Source organism: Onychomys torridus, chromosome 2 (assembly GCF_903995425.1).
Source record: "Onychomys torridus chromosome 2, mOncTor1.1, whole genome shotgun sequence".
NCBI classification, from domain to species: Eukaryota; Metazoa; Chordata; class Mammalia; order Rodentia; family Cricetidae; genus Onychomys; species Onychomys torridus.
Window position 1 is genome coordinate 129,868,217 of NC_050444.1, and position 17,018 is coordinate 129,885,234.

The following is a 17,018-nucleotide window of genomic DNA, read 5'->3' on the forward strand; positions in this document are numbered from 1 at the left end:
GGCTTGCCTGAATGCCTCAAGCAGTACCCACAAATCATCTCCCTGGGGTTTGGGGGCCAGCCTGAAACAGAGGTAGAGGTCTGAGCAGAGAAGGAAAGTAGTGTTTCTGCTCTAGGTCTCCCTGCCTTGCTGTGTGATCTAGGGCAAGTCTCCTTCCCTCTCTGGTCTTCAGCTTTAGGGACATTGATAGTTGTTGCCCCTGTGATGATGCATCTAGGCATTTGCCTCTGGTGGCTTCTGAAACTCATTTGCGTCTCACACATTTCTGCCAGTTTAAAGTGTGCCTAGTCTTTTCCCTTTTCCTCCAGGAACTATCTCTTGATTAAAGCAGGAAGCAAAACCAGGGGGCCAGGTGGCCCAGCTTTTTCTCACTGAAGGAGAGACAGAATGGTAGAGGCTAGGTCTCCATTAAGGCACAAATATCCCTTCAAATATCCCTGGGATCTTTTGGCTGCAGATCAGATCCCCTTGCAGGTGGCTACATTCCTTCCCACCTTTGCCCCCAAGTTGTGTGTGTGTGGTGTAGGTCGGTTCAATTCAGCCCCCTTTATGCCCCCAGTCTGCCAGGGCCAGCGCAGAGCCACCTGTGAGGTGTTGCCAGGAGAGGCCTGCTTCCACCAAAGCAAGCCCTGCCACCCGACCTCCCACCTCCCAACTGCGGGGTGCCCTGCCCTGCCCTTAGAGCCTTGGTGGTTGCCCCTGGAGGGCCTAGGCTGACACTGACCTACAGCCCTCCTCCCCCACTCCATGTTCCGGTCCTGACCAGGGGCTGGGAGTAAGTGAGCGCCCACCCCAGAACCGCCAAGACCCCCGTCCTTATCGCCAGCTCCCACCTGCCGGCCTGGTCGGATCAGGAGGGAAAGAGGCTGGGCCAGGGCCAGGCCGCTGCTTAATGACCCTCCCGGGGCCTAATCTCAGACTGTCAGCCGCTCGGTGCCTCGGGCCGGCTCCTGGAGGAGGCTGATAACGCACCAGCTGGGCCTCCCACCATCTTCTGGGGGCATCACCGGTCCCTAGGGGCGGTCTCTGCGGGCCGGGGGCGGAGCTGGAGGCGAGTGACCCACCCTTGCGGGGGAGGAGACCCGGAGCTCCCGGGAGACCAGGGGCGGGGCCGCACCGACGCACTCCCCTGCCCACGCCCCATTCTTCACTTTCCACGTAAGACCCCCCTGCCGTCGTCCAGGTTGTCTTTGTCTCTTTCTTAGCCTCTTAGGACGTTTTTTGTTCTATCTTCTCCACCTGCTCGGCCTCCGCTCGAGCTCGAGGTCTGCCGCCAGCTCCCTCTCGCGTCCCTTCAGCTTCCAGCTGGTTCTCCCCAGTACTCACTTCCAAGCTTCCCTGAGGTCTCTGCTGGGCTTATGCACCAGCGCCGGAACCTCTCGCTTCCATGGGTCACCTCATCTCCAGCTGTCTGGTCGCTACCGAGCTCTTCCACTGTTTGGGGCAGTCTAGTTCATTCTGATTCCTGGAATAGGACTTGTATCCTTCTTTCCCCTATTCCATCCCAAAGGTATGGCTCTCACGGGGTGACATAGGTCCCATTAAAGTCAGGCAGGCAGAGAAACGTCCACTCAGACTGTGCGCAGGTGGAGAGTGTGAAGCAATGCTAACCAGTTAGTCTTGAAGGGGAATTTGCCTTCTGTGGCTGGTTTTGATAAAGGCTGTCTACCTACAGAGTGGTCCCTGGCGTGGGACGGAGTGTCGGGTGGAGGAGATGGGTTTCAGGTTACCTCCCTCACATTCAGTAATGTGAAATGGGTAATGTGCAAGAAATAGCTCATGCTTCAATGACGATTAAGTCAGGCAACTCTTGGGCAGAGCTTCCTCCCCCAGGCCAGGGGAAGGGGAATGTGGGGCCAAGTCACATGCTTCCTGGTCCTCCTAGACCACTCTCAGAAGCAAGTCAAAGGACTGGAGACATCAGAACTTTCCTTGGTACCTAGGCAGAAGGCTTCCTGACAAACCGGGCTGGAAGTCTCTATAGCTTGCCTAAGCTGCTGTCAGAGTACACAGGAGCTCTAAGCTGCCGTCAGTGGGATCTCTACACGTCCCTGCCCAGTGAAACTGGTGCTGTAATAGCTTCCCCGTAGGCCTACTGGGAGGAAACAAGGGCAGCCTATGTGTTGACATTGCTCTCAAGACTTGCCAGAAAGTAAGACTCCCGAGAATGTGCCTCTCCCTTCCATGCACCTCCCACACCCAGCCTCTAGGCAGCTCCAGCCCTGTGCTTTCTTGGTCTCTGCACACATCCTACCTGCTCCACTGTGCCTTTGAGTCACTTGTCTGTGTCCAGTTTTAGCTCCAGCTCTAGAAGCCCACCAGAGCAGGAAGGGAGCCATTCTCCCTTCATCACTGGCACCTGTACAAGAATGGATAGGGTCAAGGGCATCTGGGGGAAGGAGAAAACATACAAAGGAAGGGAACTAAACTAGCAGTCTGTTCACCTGTCTGTCTGTCCGTCTGTCTGTCTGTATCTTTCCATTCATATGGATGTGGATACATATGGGCATGTGTATCCCTCCCTCCACGGGGTTTAAGGCCCGTGATGGGCTTGCCTTAACATCCTTGGTCATCTGATAGTCAGCTTTGAAGTGGGCAGCTCTGCTGCCATCTGGTGGCTGTACACGCTATGGGAAAGGCTGATCAGAGTTGTTTTAATTTAAAAGTTTTATGATCTTGTTCTGAAGTACAGGTTTGAACTTGATGTGGTCCTCCTCAGTCTCCTGAGTGCTAGCATTACAGGTGTGAGTCCCCCTGACTGGCTTCAGCAGAGCTTTTTGAATATTTGGTAGGGATCTCCTTAAGTGCTCAGACTCAAACCTTGCCTGGCTGAGTTGTAGGAACTTCTCAGTTATGCCAATGTTTACTGCATCTTCTGCCATTTCTGAAGGGGGGCACCCTCTGTTAGCTGGGGGCAGGAGAAAGAGACACATACACACAGACAGACAGACAGACAGACACACACACACACACAGAGAGAGAGAGAGAGAGAGAGAGAGAGAGAGAGAGAGAGAGAGAGACAGAGAGACAGAGAGACAGAGAGAGAGAGACAGAGAGAGAATATGAACCACAGCATCAGTCCTGAGCAAGTTGGAAGATATCGGAATGTTGGAACCAGGATAGGGTGCAGAAGTCTCTGTTCCTGCATGGACCAGCCTTGTACCCTGCAGCTTGGTGTGGACTTGTGCCACTTAGAGAGACATTTTTATCCAATTTTCACAGGCATCATGGAAGCCAGTGGATGGTGCTGAGGATGGCATAAATCAGAAAACAGTGGGGAGTGTGTGTGTGTGAGAGAGAGAGATGAAGTAGCATTTACAATCATGGGGAATTTAGTAGCCTGCAGAGGGACATGGACAGGGCCCGTACTTGAGGGGAGATTGGGAATGTGGTTTGGGTCTTGCTTTAGGTTGGGTGCCCTGTGTTGTTAGCCCAGGCTGGGGCTGGAGAGATGGCTCAGAGTTTAAGAGCGCTCATTGCTCTTCCAGGGAACCAGAATTCAGTTCCCAGCACTCATGTCAGGCAGCTCATAACTACCTGCAACTCTAAGGACCCAATGCCCTCTTGTTATCTGTCTAATAGGGACGGTGTGAACAGTAGAAGAAACATTGTTGTAGGATGTCTACTGCTCAGACATGGGTTTAAGTCAATAGAAAGTCATCATTAGCCAGCCAGCAACAAAACTGGGTGTTTGAGATCACAGTGTAGCCTGAAGCCTTTCTTAGGGTGAGCTTTTAAGCACAAAAATCATGTCCTGGGTTGACATACTTCAGTTAACAAGAACAATTTTAGCCAGAAGCAAGGTTAGTACATTTAGAGACTTTCCTAAAACTATGGATTTTGATGGATTAGGCCTTTGCTTTAGTTTTGGCAGGTAGTGCTGGCTATGTGCTGAGTTTTACAGCCTTAATGGTGCTTAAACTATGGAGTCAGTTGTGCTAAGGTCTGGGGGCCTGCTCCATTTCCCACTAATCTTAGTGGATGAGTCCAATCGTGGACTCATCCTGCTCTAAAGAGGTGCAGGTCCTAAGGACCATTAATTTTACTGAACTGATACATATTTGGCCATATAGTTTAAGATGCAGGCCCTCACCAGTAATTCAATTGGAATGAGATTAAAGATCCAGCTAGTCATGAGTTTGAGGCCATCCTGGTCTACAGAGTGAGCTTCAGGACGGTCTCCAAAGCTACACAGAAAAACCCTGTCTTGAAAAACAAAAAACAAAACAAAACAACAAAAATCCAGCCAGTAGAGTAGCTAGCCAGGAAGACTAAGAGAACAGAGACTGGTACCAATTATCTGATTAATGTTTTTCTTTCTCTCTCTATTTGAGTTTTTTTCCCCCCAATGATGGCAAGATTTTTAAAAATTACTCTTGATCAATTAGCATAGGATCAGTTTTCCCCAAAAGCCAGACATAGTTTTCTTTATGTCATGAAAAGTAAGTCTAAGGCTCTTTAATTTTGTAGGATCATTTCTGCAGGCGAATCTAACTGTTGTTTCAATACCTCTAGGTCCTGGTCAACCTGTCAACTTAGTTTGGAAGGCATCAGAAGAGGTATATTTAGTCAAACCATTGGCACATGCTCACCAAGTAGTCTCGGGGCTCTGTAATATTGCTGTTACCCAGATCAATTAACCTATAAGGCAGAATAGCAGGCATCAGAATGAGGGGAAGTGCCTAGATTAAAGGTTTGGATATTAGACAAGTTTTAGTCCCTTGTTTAAGTTCTTTAATACTAATTTGGGCTGCCCCCAATCACAGTGAATTTTGTCAGGCAATGGGTTGGCAGTCTAGTTAGTTCCTCTTCCTATGTATATTCCTATTCCTGCCAACTGCTGGTCTCTGAGCCTGGGAAGCAGTGGGGGAGGTCTTTCTAACAATCTCAGAGGAGACAAATTCCTTCCTATATGGGGTCCTGCAGGCCCGAGCAAAACAAAGGAGGAGGTCTATCCACCTTTCTCTGGACTCTAATGAGAGTTTTGTTAGTTTCTTTTAACGTCCTGTTTATCATTTTTACTTGGCCAGAACTCTGAGGTCTATATGCACAACAAAGTTTTCAATCTGTGTCCAAAGCTTTGGCTATTAATTGAGAGGTTTTGGTTATGAAAACCAGGTTGTTGATGGGCCCATTGCTATAGAGAGGCCAAACCAGTTCCTGGAGGAGGTTTTAAGTTACTATTCATGCAGTTTCTCTTTAAATTTTCTAAATACTAATGAGAAAGGAACAACAGCTGCAGAGAGACAATGGATAATAGAAAAAAAAAAACTATAGAGTTAAATCAGCCTGTATACTTTAAAGATGTGTTGATCTCAGAATAGAAACCAGGATATGTGTTACGTTGGGGACAAGGTTTTGCTTTTGCTTCCACAGGAGAAGAAAAGCTGTGGATACCATCAAAATTGATAAAGATTAGATTTGAACAAAAGAGACCTCTTGATTAGAAGAGGTGATAGTTTATCAACCAGTGCAACTATTCAATCTAAACTAACTTACAAGACTACCAAATGCTTTTCATTTGATCAGATATAACTTGCCAAAAGGGAAACTCCCCAAAGTTAGGGTTGAGGCAGGGTTTTGTTTTTGTCTTTCCAGGAGAATGAAGGCATCCAACCAAGGAATCAGCAGACCACTGGACAAATGAGACCTCTGAAGAAAAAGGACAATTATCTAGAGAAAACGTCCCAAGAAAAAAGAGTAAATTGGCCTATTAGTATATCACATTTCCAACAGGATAAAATTTCATAAATCTTCCCAAATGTTTGTTTCTGCTGTTCTCTACAGACACATAATGCAAATGGTCTTTTTGTAGTCCCAATTCAATTAAAAACTAAAGCTGGCTTTAGAGTTGGAGCATGGCCCTCTCCTTCTCTAAACTGTAGCATGCTTGTTAAAAGGAAAATCCAAAATCTCTGTCTCATGTCAGAAGAGCCACCTGATATAGGACAGAATAAAAACCAAATTAAGGGACTATTCTATTGCCAATAATCTCATAATCCTTTGGTTTTGTTTTGACTCTTTATAAAATTAATATGTATATATATTTTAAACTTTTTTGTTGTGATATTAATGGTCATATAGAGTACTAATTCTAGAAAAAGGCTTCAACTAGCTTCCTGTATATGATTTTGGGTTTGAGCCTCTATGCGGTAACTAGGAATTAAGTTTTTGTACTCTGGATGTACATAACAAATTATAGTCCTTTAACCTTGACATCTTCAAGAGGAGGATGGGGCCTCACAACAACAATTCCCCCAGGACTATGGTAATGCCACTAAGCTGACAAATACCACCCAAAGATTGGCTTTGGACTACAGACTGCTCAGGACAATTTCAAAGTGGCTAGGCGATATGACCTAGCCTCAGAGATTACTCTAGCCAGGACTTGAGACAAGCCCTGCACTTTTGCATTATGCAGGGACTGGACAAAAAATGATACAGCTACCTCTCCCAGGACTTGACAATTAACCCAAAATTTTTCTTTTCAGGATCCCCTAAAGATGCCTTCACCCCTAGACAGCAGGAAGTAATTTTAAGAACACAATGCCCACATTCCCAAGAGGTGGGGTGGGTGGTTTTTGGTCATTCAGTGATTTATGGATAATTGTTATTGTTTAGGGGGGTTGGTTACAAGTTGTTATTGTTAATAGTCAGGAAAAAGGCTGAACAAAGGAGATTAGATTCAGGAATCACATTCTAAAATGAAAAAGGGGGATATAGAAATAGGGTAAAAGGTAGATTATTGAATCTACTTTTAAACCAAAAAAGCAACTACTAGTCTTAGATATTTTACATTGATTTGGATTTTTGTATATTGATACAAATTTGAGGTTATTTTTGTTGTACTGTGTATATATGTTTCTACTCTTGTTTAGAATATTTTTGTATATTGATAAAAATTTAAGGTTATTTTTGTTAGAACTTAATGTACACACATTTCTACTCTTATTCAAAGTATTGTGCTGCTACAGCTCATCTAACAATGTAATTTAAATTTCTGGTCCTTGAAAGTTATTATTACAAACTATTTTAGATAATAAAGAAATGCAGGTTAGTAGTTAGTCACCTATTACAATCAAACTTGTAGTCATGGTAGGTTTGTTTTCAAGGTCAAACAGATATATTTTAGATAGACAGGTCATCTTCAAACACTTCAGAGACCTACAGAATATGGCATTTAAGATGTTTTAATAACATAAGGCTCTCCTCTCTCTCTCTCTCTCTCTCTCTCCCTCTTTTATGACAATGAGACATGTCTGCTCCTGGCAGCACCAACATACTTCAGAGAAGATGATGGGCATTGAAGAAACTCCATATGGAGTTTACTTTCTTTGTGGTAAATGTTAGCCACTGGGCAAGAAACTGCCCTTGCCTAGACTGCTGACAGTTTCTGTCCAAATTGGACAAGCAGGACACAAAGGAAAGTGACTGTCAAACTTTGCCAAGACAAGGTGGGACAGTCCTTCAAAAATCCTGCTTCACAGAAAAGTCTGTCAGATATTCTATGCCCGTAGGAAGAATATGGATGCCCCAACGTTGCAGCGCAACCTTGGGTGACTGTCCAGACAGCCAGTTGTTTCTGTCATTTCTTAGTTTTGGAAGTTGTTTGCTCTGCACTTCCTGTTTACTCAGATAATACTATATCCACAGGTCTCTGATGGAGTTGAAAACTAGGTAGTTATTATTTTCCTTGTCAGAAAAGACACTTACAAAAGAGGTGTAAAGTGTATAAGGTTGAGAGACAGTTTGGGTTGGTAATGCAAGTTAGAATAGAAAGTGAATTAGGTACAGTACGTCACTTTGGACTCACCAAGATAGGATAGATAATGGAGTATTTTCTCTGAATTTGTCAAATGCTAACGGAATAGACATTGTTAATGTAATTATTGCCTGTATATATTTATATATAGTTATTATAGTTATTGTATATAATTTTTCTATGTTAGTTAAAATCTTTCCCTTTTTTATTTAGACAAAAAGGAGGAAATTTTGTGTGATATTTTGTTTGTGCTCTAACAAAGCTTGCTTGGAGTCAGAGGGCAGAGGTAGCCACTAGTTAACCATAGAGATCTGGAGCTCTATACAGAGAGGGGACAGGAAGTGATAAAGGTGGGTCAGAGACAGGATCCCGGCCTTTTTGGTCTGGGGCAACAGAAGAGGAAGGAAGTGACTGTGGCTGCTTTCCTGCTTCTCTGACATTTCTGGTTTCTATGCCAATCTGACTCCTGGTTTTTATTGATGAGATTAATTAGATTTGCACACCACCACTGAGTTAATTTTGTATTGACTAGTTACTACTGGGCATGGGGCCTCTCTTATGTGTGGTTTGTACACCCAAGGAGACTCCTTTGGAGAGAACAGATTTTTCCTTTTTAAGTGGTTTTCTATTAGAGACAGATCCTGGTTTAGGGATCGGGCCTCATGTCTAGTTCCCCTCTCAATATTGGAACCCCATCTGGCTTGTATCTGTGTAGGTCCTGTGAATACCACCACAGTCTCTGTGAGGTCATATGTTCATCATTCATTCTGTTTCCTTGTGTTATCCACCCCCTCTGGCTCTTACAATCTTTTGCTGTCTCCTCTTCTGCCCAGTTCCCTGAGCTCGGGGGGGGGGGGGGCACGGGAGGAGGGTTTGATGAAGATATCCCATTTAGGACTGAGTGTTCCAAGATATCTCACTCTCATACACTGTTCAGTTGTGGGTCTCTGTATTAGTTCCCATCTACTTCAGGAGGAAGCTTCTCTGAAGATCGCTAAGCAACACCTGATCTATGGGTATAGCAGAATGCCATTAGGAGTCATTAAATTGCTATGTTCCTGCAGCACTACTAGTGTTTGCTTTTTCTCTAGGTCCATGGCCTATCTCGGATTCTTGGCCACTCAGGCAGTGTCAGGCATGGGGTCCACGTTATGGAGTGGGTCTTAAATCCAATCAGATCAAGTGGTTGGTTACTCCCAAACTTTTGGTGACACACATTTTTAATCCTAGCATTCAGGAGGCAGAGGCAGGGAGATCTCTTTCTGGTCCATATAGTAAGTTACATGCCAGACAGGACTACATAGTGGGATCTTGCCCACCCACCCCCCAATAAAGGAAAAGAAACATTGCATATGAAACCCAGAATAGCACCCAGCACATAGTGCACAGCATGTTAATTATTTAATAATTACTTCCATTGTTATATAATGAACTGGATTGGATACAAGACCTAGCTAGAGTCTTAGAATCACAGCCCAGATGATTAATATGACATCATGGAAGCGGCAGTACTTATCCAGGGTCACATGTGGAGGTGTATGAGAGGCAGCTGGAAGATCTCACCACCCCCAACCATGGCTAGTGGGCATGTAGCATGCAGGGCCCTGATGCTTTCTGGAATCACACCTCCAGAGGCATGGGCATTCTAGGCTGGTTCTGTGAAATTGTTCTATATCACCGAGGTGAACACAGGTATGTAGTAGACTCTGTCAATAAATAAGCAGACCTTTGGATTATTTATTCCATCAGTAGGCTGGGTGGTACAGGATAAGGATAGTGAGGCTGGGGCTAGCACCAGGAAAAGGGTAACAGAGCAGCAGGGAGAGGAAGGGAGAGGGGTGGAGAAGGCTAGTGGAGGTATTTCGGGTCCCTAAGGCTAGTGAACTGAAGCAAGAGGCTGAAAAGGGACTGTCCTCAAATCCAAGCTTAGTAACGGGGATGGTACTTTTGGACAGCATTTGAGAGCTACTGTGTGTGTGTGTAGGACACTTTCTGTCAGCTGGGTCTCCCTGGGATGGCTCACGTTTAGAGGAGATAATACAGGTCAGAGAAAAGGTACTTATTGAAGTTCCACAGCTGGCTAGGGACGTTGAACCTTGGTGTTTCGACTTTAAATTCATCGTTACCTATAACCTAGCCAAAGGCTTCCTGTAGGTGTGCAGGTGAAGTGGACAGCTGAAGAAGAAAGGCATTTACTATTGCAGAGCTTGTGGTGCCTCTGGGATGGCTGTCTAGGAGAGTGGCTGGAATCCCTTTAAGAAGCTAAGAGGATACTGACTCTCACTTGCAGTTTCGACCTCCATCTCTCTCACTCACCCTCATTCTTCTACCCATGGCATTGCTTGAGTCTGCCCTCACCAAGGATTTTCTAGTCCCACCTTCTTGCTATAAGATACAATGGTCTCAGAGTCTTGTGTGTTCAGGGATAGCAGCCATTTCCTTCTATGGGCCTGTTCCTGATTACTTGCCTTGACTACTCAGCAGCAACCCTGGTTTGTGGGTTACCCCTACACATGAGGGGTGCTGTTGTTTGGTCAAGGTGACTAATTCAGAGCCCCAGGAGACAGGGAACACTTCTGTCTGTAACATTCAATGCCCAACACAGTCCTGTTAGACAGTTTGTTGAATGATTGACATGGGGGCCTTATCGATTCCATTCATTGACAGGAAGTGTCAATTTCAAATGAGCACCTTCAGCCATATCCCCTCACCTAATGATGCCACAGGCACCTTAGGTTCCCAGAGGAATTCTTGATCTTCCTCAGTTGAGACCCTAGTTCAGTAAGTAGCATCCATTCACCCAGACCTGAGACAGGGGCCACTCCAGTCCCGCCTCGGCTCCATCACTCTCTGACATTCTCCTTCCCACTGCACAGCTTCCCTGAGCCGGCAGATGATTTCCTGGATATTTGCAGCAGCTTCCTTCCCATTCTCCTCATCACTCCTCCGCACCCTCAGACCTCTGCCATGCTGCAGGCAGAGAGACATTCCAAACTGCAGATTCAGCCAGGATCAGCCCTTTACCTAGAGGGTGATCAAGGCATGTGTAGCCCAATGTCTCTTCTGTGCTTGGGTCTGGAGCCAAGTTTCCCTGGGCAAATCTCATCCGTCAATTTGACATTAGTGTGATGTGGGTTAAGTAATTGACTAAGGTACCTCAGTGCCCAAATACACAAATTAGAGCTAAATAATGCCCATCCTATGAGGCTGCGACAATCAATAACCGAGTTAGCCTGTCTTCAGAAAGCCTACACTCAGTAAGTCAAGGCTTACTGAGTGTCAACAACTGCCCTTCCAACTTCTGCTTAGGGGCCTTGTATGCAATGCCTATCGTGGCCACTAGATGGCCACACCGTGATTCAGCCTTCTTCCTTGACAGCCACCTCTCTTCTCATCACGTTCTTTCATGCCTGTGCTGTCCATGCTTAGGATTTCTGGTTTTCTTTCTGCAGGTTTCACCTCCTGCAGGATGGCTCTCTGATATCTCTTTGCACACTACATTCATCAGATGGGCCCAGCTCTGGTCAGTGAGCTTCTGGAGGACAGGGCATCCACAGAAGAGCAGGTGCAGTGCTTGCATAGTGACAGTACTCCACGTTTGCTGAATGAATACCTGCGTGTTAGCCGGTCCCAGCTAGACATTTACATTGGCTGTTTGCCTTTGAACAAGTCATTTAGCCTTTCCGGGTCTCAGTTATTTCTAAATGGACATTAAAATGAGGATGCTCCTTAGTTTTGCAGTTAACAGTTTGGTGTCAAGCTCTAGTGTGAGAATTGCCATGCTGTAGACCCAGGGCCACCAAATATAGATATATCATCTGCCTGCCAACCATGCCCACGGCCACCCTACCCCAGCCCTGTTACATGGCTTATTTGATAGTATTATAGTTTGTTTACCTCTCCCTAAGGACCCTTTTAATGGAAGGTGGGGGAGCCTAAGCTTAGTCTGGAGCCCATCTGGATCAGATGAACCGGGAGTCTCCCATGCCTGGAAAGCACAGCTTCAACATGTCCTTTGCTGAAGCACCTCAAGTCACCCGATCTTTGTGCCCTTTTCCTCTCCGTGAGTCCTCAGAGCTTTGTCCAGGGTTGAGGGCTGGGTCCTGGCTCCTCCCCAGAGTTCTCTCTGTTCTGACACTGTCTGTGTCAGCATGACCCAGCACCTTAGAGGGCATTATGGGGGACCAATTCTCAGGGGTGGAGCTGACAAGTCAAAGACTCTGAGCCCTTCTGAGGCTTTTGCAAGGTGTATGTTTTCTAAAGGGTTGAATCCATTGGCATTTAATCCTTAAGCAGTGGAAACAGTGTAGTATGGGATTTCATTTGCTTTGGGGGGCAAATACTTCCAAAAGCTGTTTACAAAATAGGTGCTCTCTTTGCCAAGTACCTGTTTTGGTGGTGCTCTTCACTAGCACTGCTTGAAGTGTCTTCAACAGCAAGCAGAGGACCGAGTGTACACAGCTGTAAGAAAATGAAAGTGAGCTAGTAACCTCTACTTTTCTGGGGAGAGTCTGGGGTCCAATAAGAGTGACCATTGATGGGCTCGCTGAGGAGATGTGAGAATAGTTCTGGCTGGAACGTCTGTTGAATAAAAGTGATGAAATAGATGTCTTTTCTTGTTCTTGATCTAAGGAGAAAGTCTTCAGTCTTTCAGGATAGAGTATGATGTTTCCTGTGGATTTTTAAAAAAGGCACACATTTAGATTTTTAGTAAGGTATTTCCTTCTAATCCCAGTTTATAGAGTGTTTTTTAACTAGAAAAAGTACTGCATTTTGTTACAAGATTTTCTTGTACCAACTGAGATGACCATGTGATTTCACCGCTTTATTATGTTGATGTGGATTCTACTGACTAGTTTTTGTTTGTTTGTCTGTTGAACCCTCTTTACATTTTAGAACTAAATTCCACTTGTTCATGGTGTATGTAGTACCTTCTCTATTATAAAGTCTTAATTGTAAGTATTGGGCCTCCCAGGCCCTTGTGGAAAGTCTTCACTCATTGATAGAATATGTCTGTGCTCTTCAGGGGAACATGCTCTTTTTCTTTTCTAGGCAGCTCTAGCTTGCCTGGATTTTTTGTAGACCAGGGTGGTCTTGAACTCATAGAGATCTATCTACTGCTGCCTCTTGAGTGCTGGGACTAAAGGCATGCACCACTACCCCTGGCTTGGGGAAATATTCTTAAGGGCATTTGACAATCTCTGGCTGATGTTCATCTACTCATTCTACACTGCCAGGTGGTAGTGTAGACAGTAAACATGGGATCCACCCATGGCTACAGTTATCAATGGTGTGTGGTTAGGTTTGGTTAGGTAGAAGATCTGGACTCCACAAATAAATGTTGCAAGTATTCAGCAAGAAAAAGGATGCTATGTGGCATAGCATCTCCTGTTTTGAGATCTCAGAGCACTGTTCCAATAGTGACCTTTGAGCAATACCTGGTGGCCAGCACAGTAATTAATAGAACAATGGGTGAGAGTCAGGGGAAGAAGGAAGAGAAAAAAAGTCAATGTTCTTTTGAAAAAAAAATGTATTTTTGTTTTCAGTACAGGGAACTAAAACCAGAGCCTTGTGCTTGTTAGGTAACTACTCTACCACTGAGCTACAGTCTCAACCCTCTTAATAGAAAATATTTTAGAAAAGATTGACAGAGACGCTTTACTGCTCCACTTATAAGGGGGAATATTCACATTGTTTTCTATCATAATGGTAAAAAGACTCCGAAAAACATATATTACATATAAATTATATATAATTGATAACATTTTTTGAATTGTATCAGTGAGTAAAAGTTATATGTTTGTGTCCTGAGATTCTTCTGAGACAGATGTGCCTTAGAGTGAAATGACTTGCTCTGCTAAACTGGTAGGGTCCATTACTAATTATGGCCATTTTCCATACTTGTGAGGGACATCAATGCTGAGAATATCACTCAGTGAGGTCTATGTATGGGCTCTTGGATTGACCAGTTAAATCATAGACAAAATGCAAGAGGAAGATCCATGACTTCTTTAGATTTGTTAAACAATGCATGATTTTAAAAAGATAAACAATAAAATATGACATTTGACATAATCTGCAGCTTGGCTGGACATTTCAATCCTCATGGGAAAACCAAGACCAGTTCTTAAGAAACAGCATCAGGGCTGGAGAGATGGCTCAGCAATTAAGAGCACGGACTGACCTTCCAAAGGACCTGGGTACAATTCCCAGCACCCATATGGTGGCTTACATCCATCTGGAACTCCAGTCCTAGAAGATCTGACACCTTCCTCTGTGGGCACTACACCCACATCGTGCATAGTCATACAGGCAGGCAAAACATCCATACACATAAAAATAAATACATATTTATTATTTTAAACTGAGCATCAGTTTTTGGTTGTGTGTTATCTCCAGGTTGGGTGACAGGTGGAGAGCAACATGAACAAGTCACAGTATTTTTGTTTAGGACTATGTGGCTCCTTTAAGATGACTGTTCCCTTGTGCCATTGCTGGTTTGGGAATGGCTGTTGGTTATGGATGTCGCCCTCCTTTTCTAATGTTCATTTTAACACCAAAGTTATGACAAATAGTGGACATTTAAATAGTTTTGAAGTAGAGATCTTTATTATTTGGAAAGAGAGATAAAGGAACACAGTTCACCTAAATAATGGCCTCCTATAACAATAAGGTCCCAATGAGACAATTTAATTCTTTCACACTGAATCCTTGAGGAGGCAGATGGCCTAGAGCTAGTGTGATGGTTTGCTCTATGTGTCATCTAGACCTCTGTCTATCTTATTCTGTCATCGTCAACACACAACTTCCAGGAGTAATGTGTCAGTAGGTTCTGTCGCCACATCTGTCTTCAAGTGAGGGAATAAATGGGAAATGGAGGTCACACACCTTTCCTTTTAAAGATATTAGCTGGAGACAGAACATGTCACTTCTGTTTATAGTCTGCCCCAAATTTAAAACCATGGTGTGTCTCACTGAAGGACTATAGGCTGGGGAGATGGCTCAGTTGGTAAAATGCTTGCTGCTGAGTTTAGACCCACAGCACTCTATAAAAATCTAGGCATGGTAGTTTGTACACCTGTAATCCCAGTGCTGTAGAACAGAGACAGGACAAATCCTGGGGCTTTCTGGTCAACCTAGCTGAATTGGTTAGCTTCAGGTTCAATGAGAGACTGTGTCTCAAAAAATAAGGTAGAGAGTGGTTGAAAAAAATACTCATTGTTGGTCTTTGGCTTAAACACATGCATGCGCTTGCATGTGCACACACATGCAGAAAAATTATATCTATCTATCTATCTATCTATCTATCTATCTATCTATCTATCTATATCTGAGACAGAGACAGAGACAGAACATACTCAGTACCAGGCAACTGTGTGCCTAGCTAAGGATTCTATTTATGCAGGAGTGGATAGAGGATGTGGGAGGGATGCTTAGTCATCTCTGCTATAAGCAGACTGTAATGTAAGCGTGGACTATGACAGATCCTTTAAAATAGAAACAGTATCTGGGACAGTGTTGTTCATGAATGAATCACAACATGCAGAACTCAATAATCAAGAACCATCCAAATTTCCTCCAGGCTACAGGTTAACTTATAAAAGAAGCTTCTGGGTTCTTCACAAATATAACTACTGTTGTAAGTTATGGAGTAGCTCAAGCACTCCTGGCCATACTTACTACAACTATTAAAGCTCCTATTTAGTCTTACTTGGTCAAATACCAATTACACAATGAAGCAAGGGAATCATTCCCTGGGTAGTTGGGGGTCTTCTGCAGCTGTGCATATGGGCACAGAGGAGACAAAAGGAATGTAGGGGTTGTATTACAGTTATGTGAACCTGTTAGATGTTTCTACAGGAAGAAGTTGGTATTGAATTTGAAGGCTAAATTCTCTTTATCTCTTTGTATATTGTTGATAAGACATGGGTTTTATTAAATCTGAGATGGTGGGTTTCCTGACTGATTAAGGGACTGTCTCTTCTTGCACTATGCTTCCCAGTTTATGCCTTTGGTTGATAGCAGAGCTGTTACATAGGATTTCTTCATAATCAAAATGTCCAGAAATGCAAAGAACTGAATGGATGCCTGGTGAGAGAAGGCTGGTTCCAAGGACCATCCAAAGTCTTCCTATGATTGAACAGGATGACCTAGGTCAATTTCTCAAGTCTTGAATTCTGCCTCTTCATTCACACTTCCAGCCAAACAACAAATTCTCTTTACTCTCCCAAATGTCATCAAAGTCACTCACACATTTATTTCCATTCAGGTCCACTGTCACCATCCTTGGCAAGCACCATCTACTTAAAAAAAAAATTTGGGGGCCGGGCAGTGGTGGCACACGCCTTTAATCCCAGCACTCGGGAGGCAGAGCCAGGTGGATCTCTGTGAGTTTGAGGCCAGCCTGGGCTACCAAGTGAGCTCCAGGAAAGGCGCAAAGCTACACAGATAAACCCTGTCTTGAAAAACAAAACAAAAAAATTTGGGGGGCACAGCAAGAACACAGTTCCTCACTACAACAAATTATGAAGGCTGGTTTCCCACATTTGGTAAAATCTCAGAGGTCAAATGTCTGGAGTGCAGTGGATGAGCCTTGCCCTGGGCAAACCACCTTCATGATTGCAATGTCTCTTCTGTCAGGTAAGTATGCAGCACTACTTTTGTCCATGTCTAATCTTTCTAATTGTGTCCCTTTCTTCTGATTTCCACCTTTGCCCTCTGTAACCTATCACTAATCTGTTCGTTATCCATGCAACAGATGCAAAGCTACCCCTGCTCTGCTTTCTCTTTCTTGTAGCTCAGGCTGCTCTTAAACTCATGATTCTCTTGCTTTAGCCTCTCAGGTGCTGGAGTTATAAGTATGAATAATCACACCCAGATAAACTTCCTTAAAATGCAGTTCACCCTAGTTCCACCTCTGGTTGAAAGCTCTTCAAAGGGCTTCTTGTATACTTAAAAACAAATCGAAATCTCTGATTAGGTTCTAACAAGTGATGCACTTAGAAATCATTAAGCAGTTCCCATTCAGGCTTCATAAGAATAGTTAACACCAGAAACATATGTAGAATAGTTCTGTAATATTCTAAGTTTAGACTTTCTTATTCAAGATTCAAAACCAAGAAATCATAAACAAAAGTGTGTATACATTTCATTTATTTATTTATTTATTTATTTGTTTGTTTACTTACTTACATACTTTGGGTTTTTGAGACAGAGTTTCTCCGTGTAACAGCCCTAGCTTTCCTGGAACTCACTT

At 44.1% G+C, this 17,018-nt stretch overlaps 1 non-coding gene across 1 annotated transcript; it reads right to left on the bottom strand.

Moving 5' to 3' along the window:
- Positions 1-16,247: 16,247 nt before the first annotated feature.
- LOC118579055 lies at positions 16,248-16,410 on the bottom strand. Its single transcript, XR_004944422.1, has one exon. It is a non-coding gene; the product is annotated as a U1 spliceosomal RNA (small nuclear RNA).
- Positions 16,411-17,018: the final 608 nt, after the last annotated feature.